Here is an 18,783-nt window from a genome sequence, read left to right as displayed (position 1 = left end):
TTCTTCACTGTGTGGATAATGTGAGTCATCCAGCATAAGTTATGGGAGATATGCATCCCCAGGAACTTGGTACTTTTGACTCTTTTCACTGCCACCCCATTAATCTCCAGAGGTTGAAGTACCTCCTGTATCCTCTTGAAATCCACTATTAATTCTTTGGTCTTGCTTACATTTAAGGCCAGTTTGTTATTGTCGCACTAGCCTATCAGATGCTCCACTTCTTCCCTGTACGCTGTCTCCTCTACATACCTGACAAGACCTACAACAGTGGTATCATCCACGAACTTAATGATTTTGTTGGATTCATGCTTGGCCATGCAGTCATGCATCAGCAAAGTGCACAATAGAGGACTCAGGATGTAGCCTTGTGGGCCATCCGTGCTCAGTGGGATACTGTTCGAACTGTTATTTCCAACACATACCTTTTGAGGTCTGTTTATGAGAAAGTCCAGTATCCAGTTACATAGGGGGAGTGTTGATGCTCAGCTGGATCAGCTTTGCTATCAGATTCTGAGGGATGACAGTGCTGAAGGCAGAACTAAAATCGGCAGTGCAGTGGTTAGATCTATAAGCAAACTGTAATGTGTCCAGTGTTGCAGGTAGATTTGAAGAGATAGGATTCTTGATTAGCCACTCAACTCTATTACCATACATGTAAGAGCAACTGGTTGGTAATCATTTAGACTTTTTGGCTGAGATTTCTTGGGAAAGGGGATGATTGCCATATTTTTGAAGCATTAAGGTACAATGGCTAGACACAGGGATATATTGAATATATCAGTTAGTACAGTAGACAGTTGAGTAGCACATCTTTTAAGAACCTTTCCCAAAATATTATCAGAACCAGCTGCTCTTCTTCGGTTTACTCTCCTCAGGGTCTTCAGAACATCATATGTGCTGAGACATAACACCTTTTCACCCTGTTCAACAGGGAACTTACTTGCCAAAATGTTGTTATCCATGTCAAACCTGCTGAAATAGGTGTTTAGTTTATTCAGTAATTATGTGCTGTCATCACATGGGGAGGATGCAGGTCTGTAGTTATTTAATGCATGTACGCCTTGCCAAAGATGTCTGGAGTCCCTTTGGTCAGAGAATTGTCCCTGAATTTTATGTCTGTAGGACTTGTTTGCTTCTTTTATATTTCTACTTTGGTTCTTCTCAGCTGCCTCTTTAAATGTCAACCAGTTCATGCATTTGAAACAGTCTTGCAGTGCCAAGACTGCTTCCTCAGACCATATCCTTACTTGTTTGGTTGTTGGTGTGTCTCTTTTTAGCAATGGTTTATATGCAGGAAATAGTATTATGGCCAGAAGATCTGAGTTGCCCAGGTGAGGATAAGGTACTGCTTTGTAGGCCAGCTTTATGTTTATGTATACCTTATTCAGAGTGTTCTCAATATTGTTATAAAGTTCACATGCTGATGGTAGTGGAGTAATACAGATTTTAGGTCAGCCTGATTGAAATCACCTGCAATTTTATGAGCAAACACTGGATACTCTGGATAATCTAACAAATTGACTTTTAACCAAATTCGTTTTTTTTGCCAGAATGGTGGTGACTTGTAAAATGTAACTAAAAAACTAATGTCTTTTGGCTTTTCCCAGTTAGGGGTCGCTACAGTGGAACTCTGTTCTGCTAATGATTGGCAGTGGATTTTTCTGGATAATCTAACAAATTGACTTTTAACCAAATTCGTTTTTTTTTTGCCAGAATGGTGGTGACTTGTAAAATGTAACTAAAAACTAATGTCTTTTGGCTTTTCCCAGTTAGGGGTCGCTATAGTGGAACTCCGGTCTGCTAATGATTGGCAGTGGGTTTTTCTGGTGCCAAGGTGCCAGCCCGACAGCCAACCTTCAAAGAAGGCACACCCATTCACACACACACACCTACCTGCATGTCTTTAAACATCACTCAACTGCGGGGAGGACATGCAGACTCCACACAGAAGGCACTTCACCTGAGAATCAAACCAGATAATCTCTTGCTGTGAGGTGACAAAGCTAACTGCTGCACCACTGCAGCCTGACTTGTAAAATGTCACTAAGCATTGGAAAAGAAAGGCTTATAATAAACAGATGACTCACACATAAAGTCAGCACAATTCTTATAGATCTTAATGGCCAAATAATTCATACAAAGTCCATGCATATCAATGGTGAATTTTAAGAAAGAGGTTGTACTATTGATGTAGGTGATAAAATCTTTAAGTACCTCAGCCCCTACTGTCCAAAAAATTAAAATATCATCTAGTGACATGAGATATAATAACACATGCTTCTAAAAACTAGATTTAATATTAAATTGTTGCTCCCAGAACCACAAAACAATGCTAGCAAAAATGGGTGCTGATACAACCCCCATAGCAACACCTTTGATCTGCTTAAAATATTTGTGGTCAAAAAATATAAAATGATTTAAAAGGATGACCTCCGTGAACTCCAAAATAATATTAATGTCATGGTTAGTAAAATCAGAACTGATTTCTTGATACCATTCAAGATCTAATTCATGTGGGATGACTAAAAATAAATCCTTAACATCTGTGGTCACAAACATAGCATGTTCAACAAACTTGGAGGCTGCTATTTTCTTCAAGCAATGCAAAGAATCCTTTAACACATAACCTTTGTCATCAAAAAAGGTTTTCAATTTGTTATCCACCCATTTAGCAAGTAATTCATGTTTGAATTTACCAGTAGAAACAATAGGTCTAAGAGGGGGGGATCCAATAAATCTTCATGGGTCTTAGGGATACCAAAGATAGCTGGAATCACAGGATATTGCACATAACTTTTTCTACCTCAAGTAGGAATGTGGAATACAACTTATAAACAAACACATGTTTAAAAAAAGACAGTGACAAAAATGATGAAAAAAATGCATTATCAAAAACAGGAACATATGTACTGTATATTTTAATGACTTGTATTCCAAAATACTACCATAAAAGGTAATTTATTTTTGCTTTTGAAAAAAGGCAATGTACTATGTGCATTTTTTTTTGTAAATTTTTGATGCCATTGGCATGTCATTCATCTACTATGGTTTTCTGTATACTCATCGGCTTCAAAAAATCACATGCGATAACTAGTTTCAGAAAATCGTGTAGCAGTGTAAATCAAGTTTTTTAAAAATAGGTAGATCATGTGCAGGGATAGATTAAGCCTGAAAATATGTATGCTTCTCTAAATTAGAGACTGTTGAGAGGTCTGCCCCTTCTGATCCTTCTTTACCTTAAATACTTCTCTTCTCTCCTTTTTACATAAGGACAGAAGAGGGGCCTGTCTTCATAGCTTATTAAATGCTTTCCTGCTTTCATCATCCAACCTGAATACTCATATTCTGTTTGTCTCTCTCTTTGCTAACTTCCTGTTTTCTTATTCTTCTATCCACTCCATTCCTCCCTGTGTCTGTATCTAATGATAAACAAGAGTAGTTGCTGGAGCTATGAACAGTTTTGGTAAAACACAGCCTTTAATAATGTAGAATCCACATAGAAAGCAATAAAACACAAGTGCTAAAAACACTTTCACCTCTAGGCTTCGTCAGGTGAATAGTGAATACAGCATAATATGTATTTTAAATAAGTAAAACTTAATCATGTGAATAAAATCACATGACAATTGAATCCCATGATGTACAAAAGTATAGGAAAATCATATGAGTAAGGTCACATGACACCTAAGTCACATGATATATAAAAATGTAAGAAAATCACATAATAAAATAAAAAATGGATTCAGGTACAATAAATGTAACTATTTGGGGCTGATAAAAATCAATAATTATTAAGGTACTTTCATTTAAAGTTCTCTTAAATAGGGTTTTATGCTAACAAACCCATTCAAGCCAGGAGGGTTGTGTGCTTTGAAATGCAGTATCCATTTCAATTCCTCTATTTAAGTTTAATGCTTAGTTTTACCTCCGCTTATTGACTTAAAACTGTATATAAGATCATGAATTTAAAACTATGCGTGTGGTCAGTTTCAAGAATATGTTTACAATGTGTATTAGCTGGACTATGTCTCCTAATAGACAGGTGGTTACATATTCTTTCCTTTAATTTTTGATTGAATTTACTCACATAATATGATGGACATTGAGTACATATGGCTCAATATACAATATTAAAGGTATTGCAGTACACATAGCATCTAAGAAAAAACACCTTAGCACTAACAGGGTGTAGAATACTTTTGTCTGTGTATATGTAATTGCAGTAAACACAATCATTACATTTATATGTGCCACATTTTTTTACTCTGGAACATATTCAAAGTCTTTGGCGGTTCTTTATAGCATAGCTTATTCTTCAAATTATTGCTCCTTTTGTAACTAAATAATGGTCTGTCCTTCAATACTGTGTCTAATTCTGGAAAGTCTTTAAGTATGGACCAGTATTTCTTATTAATCTGTTGTACTGCAGAGGTGATCCTATTGTATGTCGGACTGCACCTAAAAGTATTATTGCTCTGGGTTCCATCTTTCACTAAAGTTGGTTGGAACTCAGTATCCATTTGAGCTATGACCTCATTTTTAATGGTTTCTAAGGTTTTGGTATTATAACACCTTTCCTTAAAGGTATATTTGATATTCTTTAGTTTTTCAGTCATGTTAAGATTATCAGTATTTAAGTGTGCTATCCTCGGCATTTGCTTTTTGACAATGTTATTAAAGAACAAATGGGAGGTGCATAATTGTTGTACGTAACACCTTTGCTTACAAAGTTTGTTCTGAAACAAAAATATGTTGTTCTTCATCACTAGGCTAAGCAATTTGCATATACAATAAATCTCTGTCTGTGTATATTGACAATGTTCAGTTAAATATTTGCTTAAATGCTGAATAGCTATGCTGTTTGGTATTACAGTGAATAGGGAGATCATGTCTATAGTGAGAAAGTGACATTCCTTTAAGTCCTTATCTATGGACCATTGTTCTAGTTGTCTCAAAAAATCTGAAGTATCCTCAATGATGGTATCCATTACCAACAGATGTTTAAATATATAGTTAAGATGTGTTGAAATTGGCACTGTGACCCACCCTCTTGCCAAAACTGCTGGTCTAAAAGGGATGTTAGTAAGTGACTATTGAATTTTTGGTAGTCTATAGATAGTAGGTGTTTTAGGAGGTGATACAGTTAAATATTGATGTAGTTCAGGAGTAATACACTCTGATGTTTGCAAATATACTCAGACAGAGATTGATTGTACATTTGAATTGCTTAGTCTAGTGCTGAAGAATAACATATTTTTCTTTCAGAACAAACTTTTCAAGCAAAACACCAGTGTTACCATGGGCACACTGGTAGCAAATACCTATGCAAACATTGTGATGTATTATTGGGAGAAGAGATATGTAGTGACTGACAATCCTTATGAAGACAATGTCATTGTCTATAAATGTTTAGTAGATGATGCCTTTTTGATATGGAAAGGGGTTGACTCTGACTTCATTTTGTTTTTAAGAACACATCTCAAAAAGGATCAAATTTAAAGGTGAAAAATCCAATAAAGAGACACACTTTTTGGACATTAAATTAATCAAGGGTGACAATGGTAAAATAGATACAACACTGTACAAAAATGATTAAATGCAACACATACCTACATAGAACAAGTATGCACCCCCCCCCCCATTTGTTGGATTTCCTCATTTACCCTTACTTAACTAGTTTCCTACAGGTTACCATCAGCTGCCACCAGTTCTTATCTTAATTTACCAGGTCAACTTTATTCACCTCATCCTCTCCCTGGCTAAACGTGACCCATGTTCTGGACTGGGGAGGAGATTGATGATATTGGTGCAGTATTATATAACTACCAAGGAGAATCCCCCAACCCCATTGCAGCTACCACTGAGAATGCCCCAACCCCACCATCCTGCAGCAGCACTGTTACTTCTGTAATGGATGCCTTCAGGCAGTGCATGCAAAAGCGGACATTTGCAAACTCACAACCAAGCAATACACTGATTGCAGAGTGAAGCTCACCCGGCTGTTAATGCTGATATTGCACTGACCCTAAGCAGCCTCCATCTTCCCAAGACTCCCCCCTCTGGGTCCCTTCACAGCCCATGCCGCTTGTCAAATACTGGTCAACTGAGGCACGGTCAGGGCTTTATCCATCTGTACAGCAGAGTTGAAGTTTGGATAGACTTATTTTTATGTATCTTATTCAAATCAATATGGTGATGTAATCTTTGTCTTTGCAAAATTTACCTGCATGCGTGGATCATAGTAAAAGAGGACCCTTTGAGCAGTCCATCTGCCTTATTAATAAAAGTAAAGGAAATAAAAATAAACAAATGTAATCATATAACTGACACTGGAGTAGGTCCTTCCACATAGGGAAAATTTGAAGTTGACAACTGTGAGTGTGTTTCTATCTGTATGTCTGTGTATGCATAAAGCAGATTCCCTGCACTTAATGTGTAGGTCTAGAACATATAATTAATTTGATTATAACTATTACCTTTTTGGATTTCACACCCTGGTGTATCTTTTTGGTTTTGACATTAGCTATTGAGGCATGGCATTAAAGTATTTTTCTTGTCCACAATAACATCTGAACACTATTAAACTTGTGATGATTTGGGTATAATTTGATCTCTGTCCATTTCATTTCACCAGCTAAGCTGATTTTGGAATATCTTCATTCTCAGTGACATTGTATTCACTGGTTCCAGACTCTTATGAGATCCTTTTATTCATGCCACCTTTTCTGGGATCAGTTTATTCACTGTATTATTGCACTGTGGAGTGCTTGCTTGGATTTTACTACTGTATGGCCATTGATTCCTGAAGAAGATATTGTGAGTGCTTTGCATTAAGTGTAAGACTTCATACAACCATTTAGCTATTTTTACATATTTAGCCATATGACTGGAAGCTGCTTTTTCAGCTAGCTAAACTGGTCAGCTAGGCATTTTATTAGAGGGCCTGATTCTGGTTCATAAACAATCTGTGCTATCTTCATTTCTTTACAATCAAGATTGTGGAGACTTTTAAGCCTGGCAATTGAATTTATTTTTATTCATTAGAGCACCTTCTCTGCTATAAAAAGTTATTTTATCCTAAGGAAATAAAAATAGGCAGACATATCTGTGGTTATTTTGATCTTTTCAAATTTCGGCCATGGTACTTTTCCCTGGGCTATGTTTCAATAAGTGCGGTCCATTGATATCTCATAAAGAACTCAATCTATACATCTTTTACAGCAACAAAGTCCATTTCATGGCTTTGTACTTACCACTACTTTCTGCACTATGAATTAGGTGGCAAAATATACTACAATAGGTATTTTTGGATAAACAAAAACTCACTGTCTCTATTGCTTCAAAGATTCTTATAACTATCCATGGATCACTGTCTAATAAGAAATGTTAGTACTCCCTCACAACTTTTAGAGCACCTCTGGGTGGTTTTAGCAAAATATCATAGCTAGAGATATTTTTTAAGCCTTTCACGTTTAGCTTAGACATGGTATTAAACTCCATTCCAAATATTCATATTAGACTACCAGCTACCTAAATACACACACACACACACACATATATATATATATATATATATATATATATATATATATATATATATATATACATGGGCCTACATTTCTTGATCGAAATTTCAAAATCTCGAAAAAGAAACGTAGAAACTCACTTAAGCAAAAGTGCACTACATCGAAAGTGCACTTTCGCAAAAGCCGATTCAAAACAAACTACTTTAAACACTATTTTGCAGGGGGCAAGCCCCTTGCACCCCCACATCACCCTACTTAAATATAGTAACTCCGAGATAGCACTACAGTGGGGGAAAAGGATATATTTCCTTATCCCCACTGTAATAAGTTCATAGGTTCATAGGTAGGTACTAGGCTATTTGCCTGAGGACATTTATAAGCCTAACCAGAGTGTGTCAGCTTTTGCCGTCCCATTGATAAATTAACTGAGCCTCTGTTAAGAAGATCCAATGAAGTGATCCCAGGGGTGTATTTTCTGTTACCCATCAACTTGTCAAGGTTTCTCTTGAAGAGTGTTAGTGAGGGGCTCTGCCTAATGTAGTTAGGAATTTTGTTTCAAATCATGGGGAGTCTCTGTGACAGGAATCTATCCCTCCAGCATGTTCTATTTATTGTTCTGATGAGGTTTAGCTCACTAGAGTGAGTGGCTCACAGTGACTTGGATTTCTTTAGGTGGAGCATGTCCATCAATTCTGAGTTGGACATGGCTTTGTAAGTCAGGCAGAGATCACCTCTGAGTAAGTGATATGCCACTGAGTACAGCCAGAGTTTTTCCAGTCGGGCTGCATAGGACATATGTTTGAGACTAGTAATCCTCTTGGTGAGGTACTTTTCTGGTCTTTCCAGCTGTTGGAAGTGTCTTGCAAGGTACATCCTAAATGGACATTGTAGTCTATGATGGGTCTGAAGAGTGACAAGTAGAGGGGCACTATAAACTCTTTATTTCTAGATGCGAACCCTTTAGTAATTAAATGGGCTAAATAGAAGGATTTCCTAACTGCTTTGCAATATGATTGTCAAAGGAGAGATTACTATCTACCTGGGTCCCCAGATCTCATATTACCTCTTCTGTATTAAGGGGGCTGCCACCTATGTGGTAATTCATGGGTGTTTTGTTTTTCCCAAACAGGATGACTATGCATTTTTTGGCATTTAGCTTGAGACCATGACTTTGACACCAGGTGTCCGTCTCAGTAAGGCCCTTTTGGAGAATGTCCGTGTCAGCCAGAGAGTCAATTATGGCTCCTAGTTTGCAGTCATTGGCGAACTTGGTTAGCCATAATCCTCCTTTGTTTGCCTGTACTTCTAAGAAGTATATGCCAAACAGTAGGGGTCCCAGGACTGAGCCTTGTGGGACACCATTTGTGACTGGTTTAGAGTCAGACCTGAAGCCCGCTATTGTTACCGTGTGAGGCCTGTCTGTAAGCCAGTTGGCAACCCATCTCGTGATGTAGGGGTTTATGTTCAGGCTGGTGAGTTTTTCTATAATTCCCAAGTGGGGAATGGTGTCAAAAGCCTTGGCGAGGTCAAGGTTATTTTATTTTATTTATTTTTATTTTACATTTGTTGACCGGGCTAGTCTAGCTGGAGATATTTCCATTTTCAGTAGAGGCCCGAGGAGAAAAGCTCCGCAGAAGTACAAATTAATACATATGTAAAAAATCAACATACATAGCAAGAAAACAATTAGTACATAGGTTAGTAATAGTTAAAAACAGCAAAATTCTTAAAACTCTTCAAACAAATTAGTACAACAAGAAAGAGTTACTGCCACACACAGAGAAATTCAAACATTATACAGGATAAAATTTCTTATAGATAAGAATACAAAATAAGAGGAGATAAAAGTAGAGTAATAAGAATTAGGTAAGGAATAGGATGGGTTAGATGAGAAGAGAGCACATTAAGATAATTAACAGGTAAGGAAGAAGGCAAGGTGAGAGGGGAGAAGAGAGAGCTAGGTGGAAAAAAGAGTGAAACAAGAAGTGAGAGAGAAAGTTTGGGTAAGTAGTAGTAATAGAAAAAGGTAGGCTGCATGATCCACCTTCCCCTCATCTACAGCCTTGGTGACTGTCTCGAAGAAGTCAACCAGGTTTGGTAGGCATGATCTGCCCTTAACAAAGCTGAACTGGGTCAGGTCTAGTGTTTGGAGGTTCCCAATTCTTTGTTAATGAGTTCCATGATGATGCCCTCCATCGCCTTGCAGACCAGGCTAGTCAGGCTTATGGGGCAATAGTTAGGGGCAATAGTTACTAGGGTCAGTTGTGGCCCCTCCTTTGTGGAGCAGAATAACCATTGTTGTGTGCCATTCTATGGGCACGTAGCTTGTGGAGAGGCTGAGGTTGAACAGTGTGTTTAGGTGGGGAGCTATTTCATTCTGTAGTTCGTGCAAGACGCAGCCTGGGACACCATCTGGCCCCATTGATGCTGTGCTTTTGGCTTTTGAAAGGGCTGTTTTCACCTGTGCGTCTGTAATTTCCGGGACACTACACTTTTCCGGTATTGTTGTGGGCCCTTTTGGGGGTGAGAGGGGGGTGAAGTTTGCACTGAATCTATCTGCCAGGATGTTGGCAATATCAGTAGGTTCAGTATATTCTGTGCTATTTTGCACTAGCTCAGAGCAGATCTGCGAGTTGCCACTTAGATTCTTGACATAGCTAAATAAGGCTTTGTGGTTATCTTTTGAATCCTTGACTATTTTTCTTTCAAAGTTAGCCTTGGATGATTTTATGAGGGAACTTAGTTTCTTACTGATACTGATCAGGGATGTCTTTCCTTCTTGGGATTTGCTTTTTTCTGAACTAGTTTCCTCATTCTGTTGTATAACCTGATTATGGGAGGGGTCCGCCAGACTGGTTTCCTTCTCTTAGGGGAGTGAGTCTTGGTTTTCCTAGGGATGGCATGATCCATGCATCCTTGTAGGTGCTCATAGAGTGCATTTGTATAGGTTCCTGCATCTTGGACACTGTTATCCTTTAGCATGGGGGCTGTGAAACTTACCAACTCTGTCTTAAGTAAGGTGAAGTTTGCTAGAGAAAAGTTTTTCACTATGGTTTCCTTGGTTGGGGGTGGTGGTGTGGTGTGGACATCCAGAGTGATTAGTTTATGGTCTGATCTAACCAGTGATGGGTTGACCTCCAATGTGGAACACCTGTCGCCCATGTTGGTGATGACCTCTGGTAGGGGAGTTTACCAGCTGATCCAGGGCATTTGAGTTGATAAATTCCAGGAAGTTCTGGAACTGGGAGTTTGTACTTGAGTAGTTTTCCCAGTTAATGGTAGGGTAATTGAAATCGCCCAATATCAGGGTATTCAGTAGGGCCTTCATGTTTTCCAGTGTCTCCAGAAAGGTGGAGTGGTGGTTCTGGTTCATGGAGGGTGATCTGTAGCAGGCCACAATTTGCATTACAGATTTGCCCGATGTTAGTTGCACATGAATGATCTCAGAGGTATTATGCTGTGCCACTAACCTGGAGATGTAGGTATCCTTGATGAATATGGATACACCCCCTTGTTTGTGTTTCAGTCCATGTTCTGTGGCCGAAATGTGTGGTATGAGTTGTAGCCCGGTAGTGCTGGGGTGCTCTGTGGAGCCTTGAACCAGGTTTCAGTTACTGCACAGATGTTGACGTTCTCCATGCTGTGGAGTACATCGAACGCTTGCAGTTTGAGATTTAAACTCCTGACATTGAGTAGCATAACCCTCATTTTTTATTTGTGCTGTTTTTGAGGTGGGTTTGACTTTTGAGCCTTGCCTAAAAAAGGCAATATGGGGGCAGCAAGAGCCTTGGCCAGTATTCGAAAGCCTAGAGGTGACAGGTGCAAGCCATCTCTTGCGAAGCAATGAGGCTTGTTGAGCATGTTGTCCCAGGCTGACAGACACTGGATCCCCTTTGAATGACACCAGAAGTTTAGCCAATTGTTGAAATTGATCATTTTTTTCTTTAAACTGCGGTATCATTCTTGGTGAGGGCAGGATGCTACTCAGGGTCAGGGTCATACCTGCCTGGGCTACATGATCAGAGAGCTCTTCCATGTCTCTTTTCATGTAGTCCAAGGAGGTACATCTCAGGTCATTCACGCCAACATGAACAATGACAGAGTCATATTTGTACTTGTTCTGGAGTGACCTGAGTGCTTGTGGTATGTGGCGGATTTTGGCTCCCGACAGGCAGCTAACAGTAACCTTCTCCTTGTCCAGCCTAGTAAGTGGGACATCAGTGTGCCTGACTATAGAGTCACCTATTACTAGTGTGTTAGGTATGTTATTTCGCCTTAAGGGCTGTGACTGTGCGGCAAATTGATTTGGTGTTTTATGTGTTGTCTGGTTTGTGACGGGAGGTGCAGGTTTTTTGGGTGTCTGCTTTGAAGGTTTCTGATGCTTTGGCAGGTTTTCATTTAGTGCCTCTGAGTATGATTTTGTGTATTTATGTGTATTTTTTGCCAGTGCTGGTTTAGTATATCTATGTGAGGCTGGAGGTGTGGTGCAATGTTAACTTTTTCCTCATGACTGCCTGTTCCAGTCTTGGGTGAAGAGAACTTAGCCTCCAATTTAGCTATATAATTGTATCTCTCACATATGTTGATGTTTTGTGGTAGGAGAAGAGGATTGTCTGTGTACATGAGGCAGTTGTAACATTGCCTCAGGATACCCAGGCTCACCAGCTGGACTGGAGAGTATACCTGAAATTGCCCTTTGGTCATGCCTGAATAGTAGGGTGAGCTGCTTAGTCACTTGGTTGGTGAGGGGTGAATAAAGAGCCTTGCCCTGCTGGGCAATCAAGTGTCGGGGTATATTAGTGCTTGCTATTAGGTCTGAGCAAGTGCTGGACTATAGGATGCTTTTTAAGTGCTTAGGTTGAGAGTTAGACTACTTTCAAGGGAAAAACTGAAGAGGAGACTTGTTGGAGCCGGGAATAATTTAGCTCAGCTATCCGGCACTGCCCAGACATGCAAAACCCTTTGAACGGTGTTTTTACAGTAGGGAAATGAAAGAGATAGAAATTAGCCCAACATGGCCTATAAACTACTAACTTCTGGGCTGGAACCACTCCTCCAGGGACAGATTGCTGCTCAAAGCTCCCTCTCTCATAGGTGAACAGAGAGACCTCCTTCTATTCAAGTAAGGTATGGGCAACTCAGAAACTTGTAACACAGGCCTGAATTCTGCACTAGCCTAAAAACTGGACTATACTAGCTTAGAAAGGTGGGAAACCAGGAAAACATTTTTTTGAAAAGATAAGGCAAAAACATAAGGAAAACATTTTTTGAAAAGATAAGGCAAAAACAGTAAAAAATACACTTAAAACAGTTTTAAATGACTACAAACAGTAACAAATACACTTAAAACAGCTTTAGATGACTACAAGCAATCAGAAAAGTCTTTTAAACAAATTACCCAATTAACCAGTAAAAAAATCTCAAAACTGAGTCCTGTTCCTGTAGTCTTCAATCAGACAAGTTCTAACTGCAAACTCCTGCCACTGGGGTACCTTCTCCAAAAAGAAGGCCTGGATTAGTGCTCAAGTTATACAAACAAAGCTAGATTCAGCAGGCCTGAATTTAGTTTATGTAACAGCAAACAAGGAACACCAATTTCAGTAAGAAACAGTTCAAATATGCAGGCAATATAAGCCTCTAACCAAAAATTACCAGCTCAGAAGGGCAGAGTCTAGCCTCTCCTCCCACAAGAGTGCAGACCACAAACCTTCTTAATGTAAAATAACTGGCCTGAAGCCCAAGTACTTAAACCAGAACTAATACACTTTTAGAATAACAGACACTGAGCCTTCAATAAGCAGTTCCCAACTTAGAAGGATGTAAGCTACTTATCCTGCCACAACAGTGCAGACCACAAACCTTCTTAATGTAAAACAACTGGTCTGAAGCCCAAGTGCTTAAACCAAAATGCTTAGAATGATAGCTACACTTTAATCAGTTATTACCAAGCAGTAATAAATGCAACCGACTACTTTGAAGAAAGTCTGGATTAGTGCTCTAGTTATACAAACAAAGCTAGATTCAGTAGGCCTGGATCTAGTCTATGCTACAGCAAACAAGGTCCACCAATTTCAGTAAGAAACAGTTCAAATACCACAGAGAGAGTCAGGCCAGAGCAAAAAAACAATAATCCACAATCCAGACAGCGAAAGGCACCACACAAGTTGCTGGAAAAAGTAAAAAGAATTTATTAATTTTAACACCACAAACATGAAAAATACACTCGTTTTCATCCAGGTAACCCTCAGACTTCCTCAAACAATCACTGAAACACTATATTAATTGATAATTTATACAAACCTCAATTAAATAAATTAATTGATAATTAAAAGATTAAAGGCACAGGTTTAAAATCAAAATAAAATACAAAGTTGTAAACACTGAAAAATGGATTTTCATACAGAAATGTAAAACAATACTATAAACTTGAATAATACATAGATGTCTGAACACAAGAAATATTTTATATCAAACACCGAGTATTTGGATGTAACTATAAAACCAAAAATGTGAAAATGTATTATGAAAAATTTTTTTTTACAAAACATATATAAATATAATAAATATAACACATTCAAAGACCAAATGTTGTTAACATTATTGAATATTAAAACTCCTGTTCAAATGTATAAAAAATATATAATAAATATAGAAATCCTACCATATTTAAATAAATCCTATAATTTTGCTGCCTCAATTTAAGCAAAGGTACCAGTGAAATATGATCATTGAGACCAGGGGATTTGTTAGATTCCAAAAATATCTGCCAAAAAGTTTTGCTATACTCCAACCTGTGTTCCCAGGGCCCCCTCTTAATTCCTTAGAGACAGTTTCTAACACAAAAAAGGAAAAGTTGGCATTAGAACGTGTTAAAGTATGTTTGTATAATGCATTATTAACATTACATTTACTAACGTCATTCATATGTTTATATATTCTATGTTTTAACTGTCTCTCAGTTTTGCCAATGTAGAAACTGTCACAACAACCACAGGTAACTAAATAAACAAGGCCCTGGGAATTACAGTTGGTATAAGTTTTGGCAGTTAAGGTCCTTTGCCTGCATGATAAAACAATCTGTTCTTTGTTAGAAATATAAGAACATTGATTGCAGGCCGCACATTTTAAGGTGTCCTTCCTTCTGTGGGTAAAAACATTGTCATATCTAACTGATTCAAGAATATTTTTGATGTTTTGTCCCTTCCTGAACACCACCTGGATTGGTTTACCTTTCAAGTTAGGTGAATCTGTAAAGTCAGAGAACTTATCCCATTCTCTTAACACAATGTTCTTGATTTGGTGGGCATTGACACTTAAATTATTGACAAATGCCCTATTGCGTCCTGTCTCATTGAAAATCTTTGATCCATGTTGGTTAGAAAAGCTGCCTCCCATACCTAAAACGGGACTGTATACAGTTTTCCTTCCTAGTGTAACCTCTAACTGAACAGAATTAATAAGATCAATGGGATAGCCACGTTCAAGAAACAGTTTTTTCAAAACAGCACACTCAGATTAATCAAGGTCGTCAGACCTTAGAATAACATACACTGAGTCTTCAATCAGCAATTCCCAACTTAGAAGGATGTAAGCTATCTGTCCTGCCACAACAGTGCAGACCACAAACCTTCTTAATGTAAAACAACTGGTCTGAAGCCCAAGTGCTTAAACCAAAAGGCTTAGAATGATAGCTACACTTTAATTAGGTTACTACCAAGCAGTAATAAATACAATTGAATACTTTTACGAAGGCCTGGATTAGTGCTCAAGTTATACAAACAAAGCTAGATTCAGCAGGCCTGGATCAAGTCTATGCTACAGCAAACAAGGCGCATCAATTTCAGTAAGAAGCAGTTCTGATATGCATGCACTATAAGCCTTTAACCAGAAATTCCCAGCCCAGAAGGCAGAGTCCAGCCTCTCCTCCCACAAGAGTGCAGACCACAAACCTTCTTAATGTAAAATAACTGGCCTGAAGCCCAAGTGCTTAAACCAATGTGCTTTGGTAAATCGGCTTATGCAGAAGTGCACTGTCGATGTAGTGCACTTTCGCTTAAGTGGGTTCAGTCTTCTGTTTGTCAAAAAAGTGTGTTTTCGACAAACAGAAATAGACCCATATATATATATATATATATATATATATATATATATATATATATATATATATATAAATACTACTTCATTAAATGTGTGCATACAGCTTGCTAGACCTACTCTTCCCAGTCTTTCATGTCTTAGTTGTTTAATGTTTGAAATGTTAGGACTTTGACCAACATGTGTCTTTTGTTGTAAAAGTCCTTCTATATTGCACAACATAAATGAAGGGATTGTGTCTATATCTAGTGACGTAATTGTTCCCCTTTACTCAGCCCTCATTAGGCCATTCAGTGAATATAATACCCCCTTAGCTATTAATGTATCTGTTCAGACACATGCAACAACTGAAATTTCCACAGAGATACCTTACTAAAAGGATACAAGGCCTAAACAACATGTCCTATATGGACCAACTCAAAGCTCTGTAACTATACTGTGTATCCTATGGACTGCTAAGAGGTGACCTGCATTTGGCAAAGTTTCCTCTGACTCATTATTGATGGATTTATTACACATTAGCAAGTCAAATGTCATCAAAAAAACTTTGTCTAGGGATCTAAACTTCTTCTGCAGCATCAACAGAATGGTTTGGAGGGACAGGCATATCTCACAGAGGATAATCTACTATGGAACAGACTCCCAGTCCACATAAAACAAAGTTTATCCCTGTCCATATTTAAGCACAACTTAGATTTATGGATGGGAAACAGAAAATATCCCCCAAGACAGAGGCAGCCCTAAATGCTTTATCCCATACATAGGTCCTTTCATATTATCTATGGTATGATCCCAGTTATTCTCATTAGGGGGTATATGTAGTTATCAACCATGGGATTGGTAAGGCCATTCTATAAACAAATGTGATAAGTTATTTTGAGCACAAAAAGGGAAATTGGCTAGCATTAAAATATCTCAAAAGGGCTGCTAGTCTAGTGCTTAGCTATGAACCTATGCACAACTTTTAGTCGTTGTCACTTGGCCCTAATGGTTAAGGTCTGTGGTTTACACCATTTATATACAAGTATATGTGCTACTTCTATTCTCCACAGCCATCTCCTATAACTAGTTTTGTATAGATTTTTGTTGCATCCTTAATAATTTATACAGAAACATGTTTTACAACATATGGCTTTACTTAATGCACCAAAATGCAGATGCATGCAACTTCTCTTAACTGATAATTATTTAGCAATATATATTGCCTACGCAGTCTTTTTACGACAAAAAAAAAAAAACATGCTCAGAAATACACTTTGAAAGAAATAAGAATTTTGATTGTTTACAATCCCATATAATTAATTAATGCCACACAAGCACACGTATACATGAAAACTCATATATAAAACTTAATGAAATACCAAGCGGAATTAACCAACAACATAAGTTGCTAAGGCAGAGTTAAACTGTACATTTATTTTATATACCCTTCCTGTATTAACTCTATGATAATAAAACCGCAAGGTAAGGATAATAATTTTAAGTGCACAGAAACATTATACTTACATTGTCATGGTAGATTATTGGATGGCATATGGAACTAGAGAAAGATAAAATTAAAAACTCTGCATTGTTAGCTTAAGAGTAAAGTGACAACCATTAGTTGTCAGCTTGTAAGTAAGAAAAAAAAGTAATACAGATTTGAGGCACAGAACACTCAATGCAAGTGACAATATTATAAATAATACAATATGAGAAAAAATACATTTTGTAGTGAATTACTTCTCTGTTCTAAAATGCCAGATTCCATAACAATCAAAAGCTTTTTCAATTTTCATTCAGTACGGATTTTGGATTTACTGTTATTTTTCCCAGAAAAAAAATGGAAATTAGTGTCCCTGTGCATGCATGTGTATATGTGTATATATATATATATATATATATATATATATATATATATATATATATATATATATATTTATATATACATAGATAGATATATAAATATGTGCATGTGTCTGTTTGTGAATATAGATATGGATAGATACAGAGTGAGTATTACATATATACACATACACACATGCATGCCTGCACACACACACACACACACACACACACACACACACACACACACACACACACAGACACACACACACACACACACACACACACACACACAAAAACACACACACACACACACACACACACACATATTTGCATTATTTAAATGGCCTTTATATTGTGATCCCCTATAGCTCAGCTGATCAAATTCCAGTAAGTCGCAGCCAGGGACTTGAACTGCTGTAACCTGGCCCATCCTGCAGCTGATGCTCAATCTCAAAAGAGACTTTAGCTATGCACCTGCAGCACCATCTGCTTGCATCCTAGGACATGGATGGAAACAAGTGCTCACTGCTCAACCGGTGAAGTGGGGAATGAGAATATGGAGGGTGGTGTTAGGATTAGGGAGGAGGATGAAGAGTGCACAGCAGCCATTATAGTTACAGACAGGGATGGGGAGTGTACTGCAGCCATTATAGTTACAGAGGGGATGGGGAGTGTACTGCAGCCATTATAGTTACAGAGGGGGATGGGGAGTGTACTGCAGCCATTATAGTTACAGAGGGGGATGGGGAGTGTACTGCAGCCATTATAGTTACAGAGGGGGATGGGGAGTGTACTACAGCCATTATAGTTACAGAGGGGTGGGAGTGTACCACAGCCATTATAGTTACAGAGGGAGATGGGGAGTGTATTGCAGCCATTCTAGATACAGAGGGGGAGTGTACTGCAGCCATTATAGTTACAGAGGGGGATGGGAGTGTACTGCAGCCATTATAGTTACAGAGGGAGATGGGGAGTGTACTGCAGCCATTATAGTTACAGAGGGGGGGAGTGTACTGCAGCCATTATAGTTACAGAGGGGATGGGGAGTGTACTGCAGCCATTATAGTTGCAGAGGGGATGGGGAGTGTACTGCAGCCATTATAGTTACACAGGGGATGGGGAGTGTACTGCACCATTATAGTTACAGAGGGTGATGGGGAGTGTACTGCAGCCATTATAGTTACAGAGGGGATGGGGAGTGTACTGCAGCCATTATAGTTACAGAGGGGGATGGGGAGTGTACTGCAGCCATTATAGTTACAGACAGGGATGGGGAGTGTACTGCAGCCATTATAGTTACAGAGGGGGATGGGGAGTGTACTGCAGCCATTATAGT

This window comes from Protopterus annectens, chromosome 2.part0 (assembly GCF_019279795.1).
Source record: "Protopterus annectens isolate FY-2018-M chromosome 2.part0, PAN1.0, whole genome shotgun sequence".
In the NCBI taxonomy this organism is placed as follows: domain Eukaryota; kingdom Metazoa; phylum Chordata; order Ceratodontiformes; family Protopteridae; genus Protopterus; species Protopterus annectens.
The sequence above is the reverse complement of the archived record's forward strand: the minus strand, read 5'-3'. Positions refer to the sequence as shown.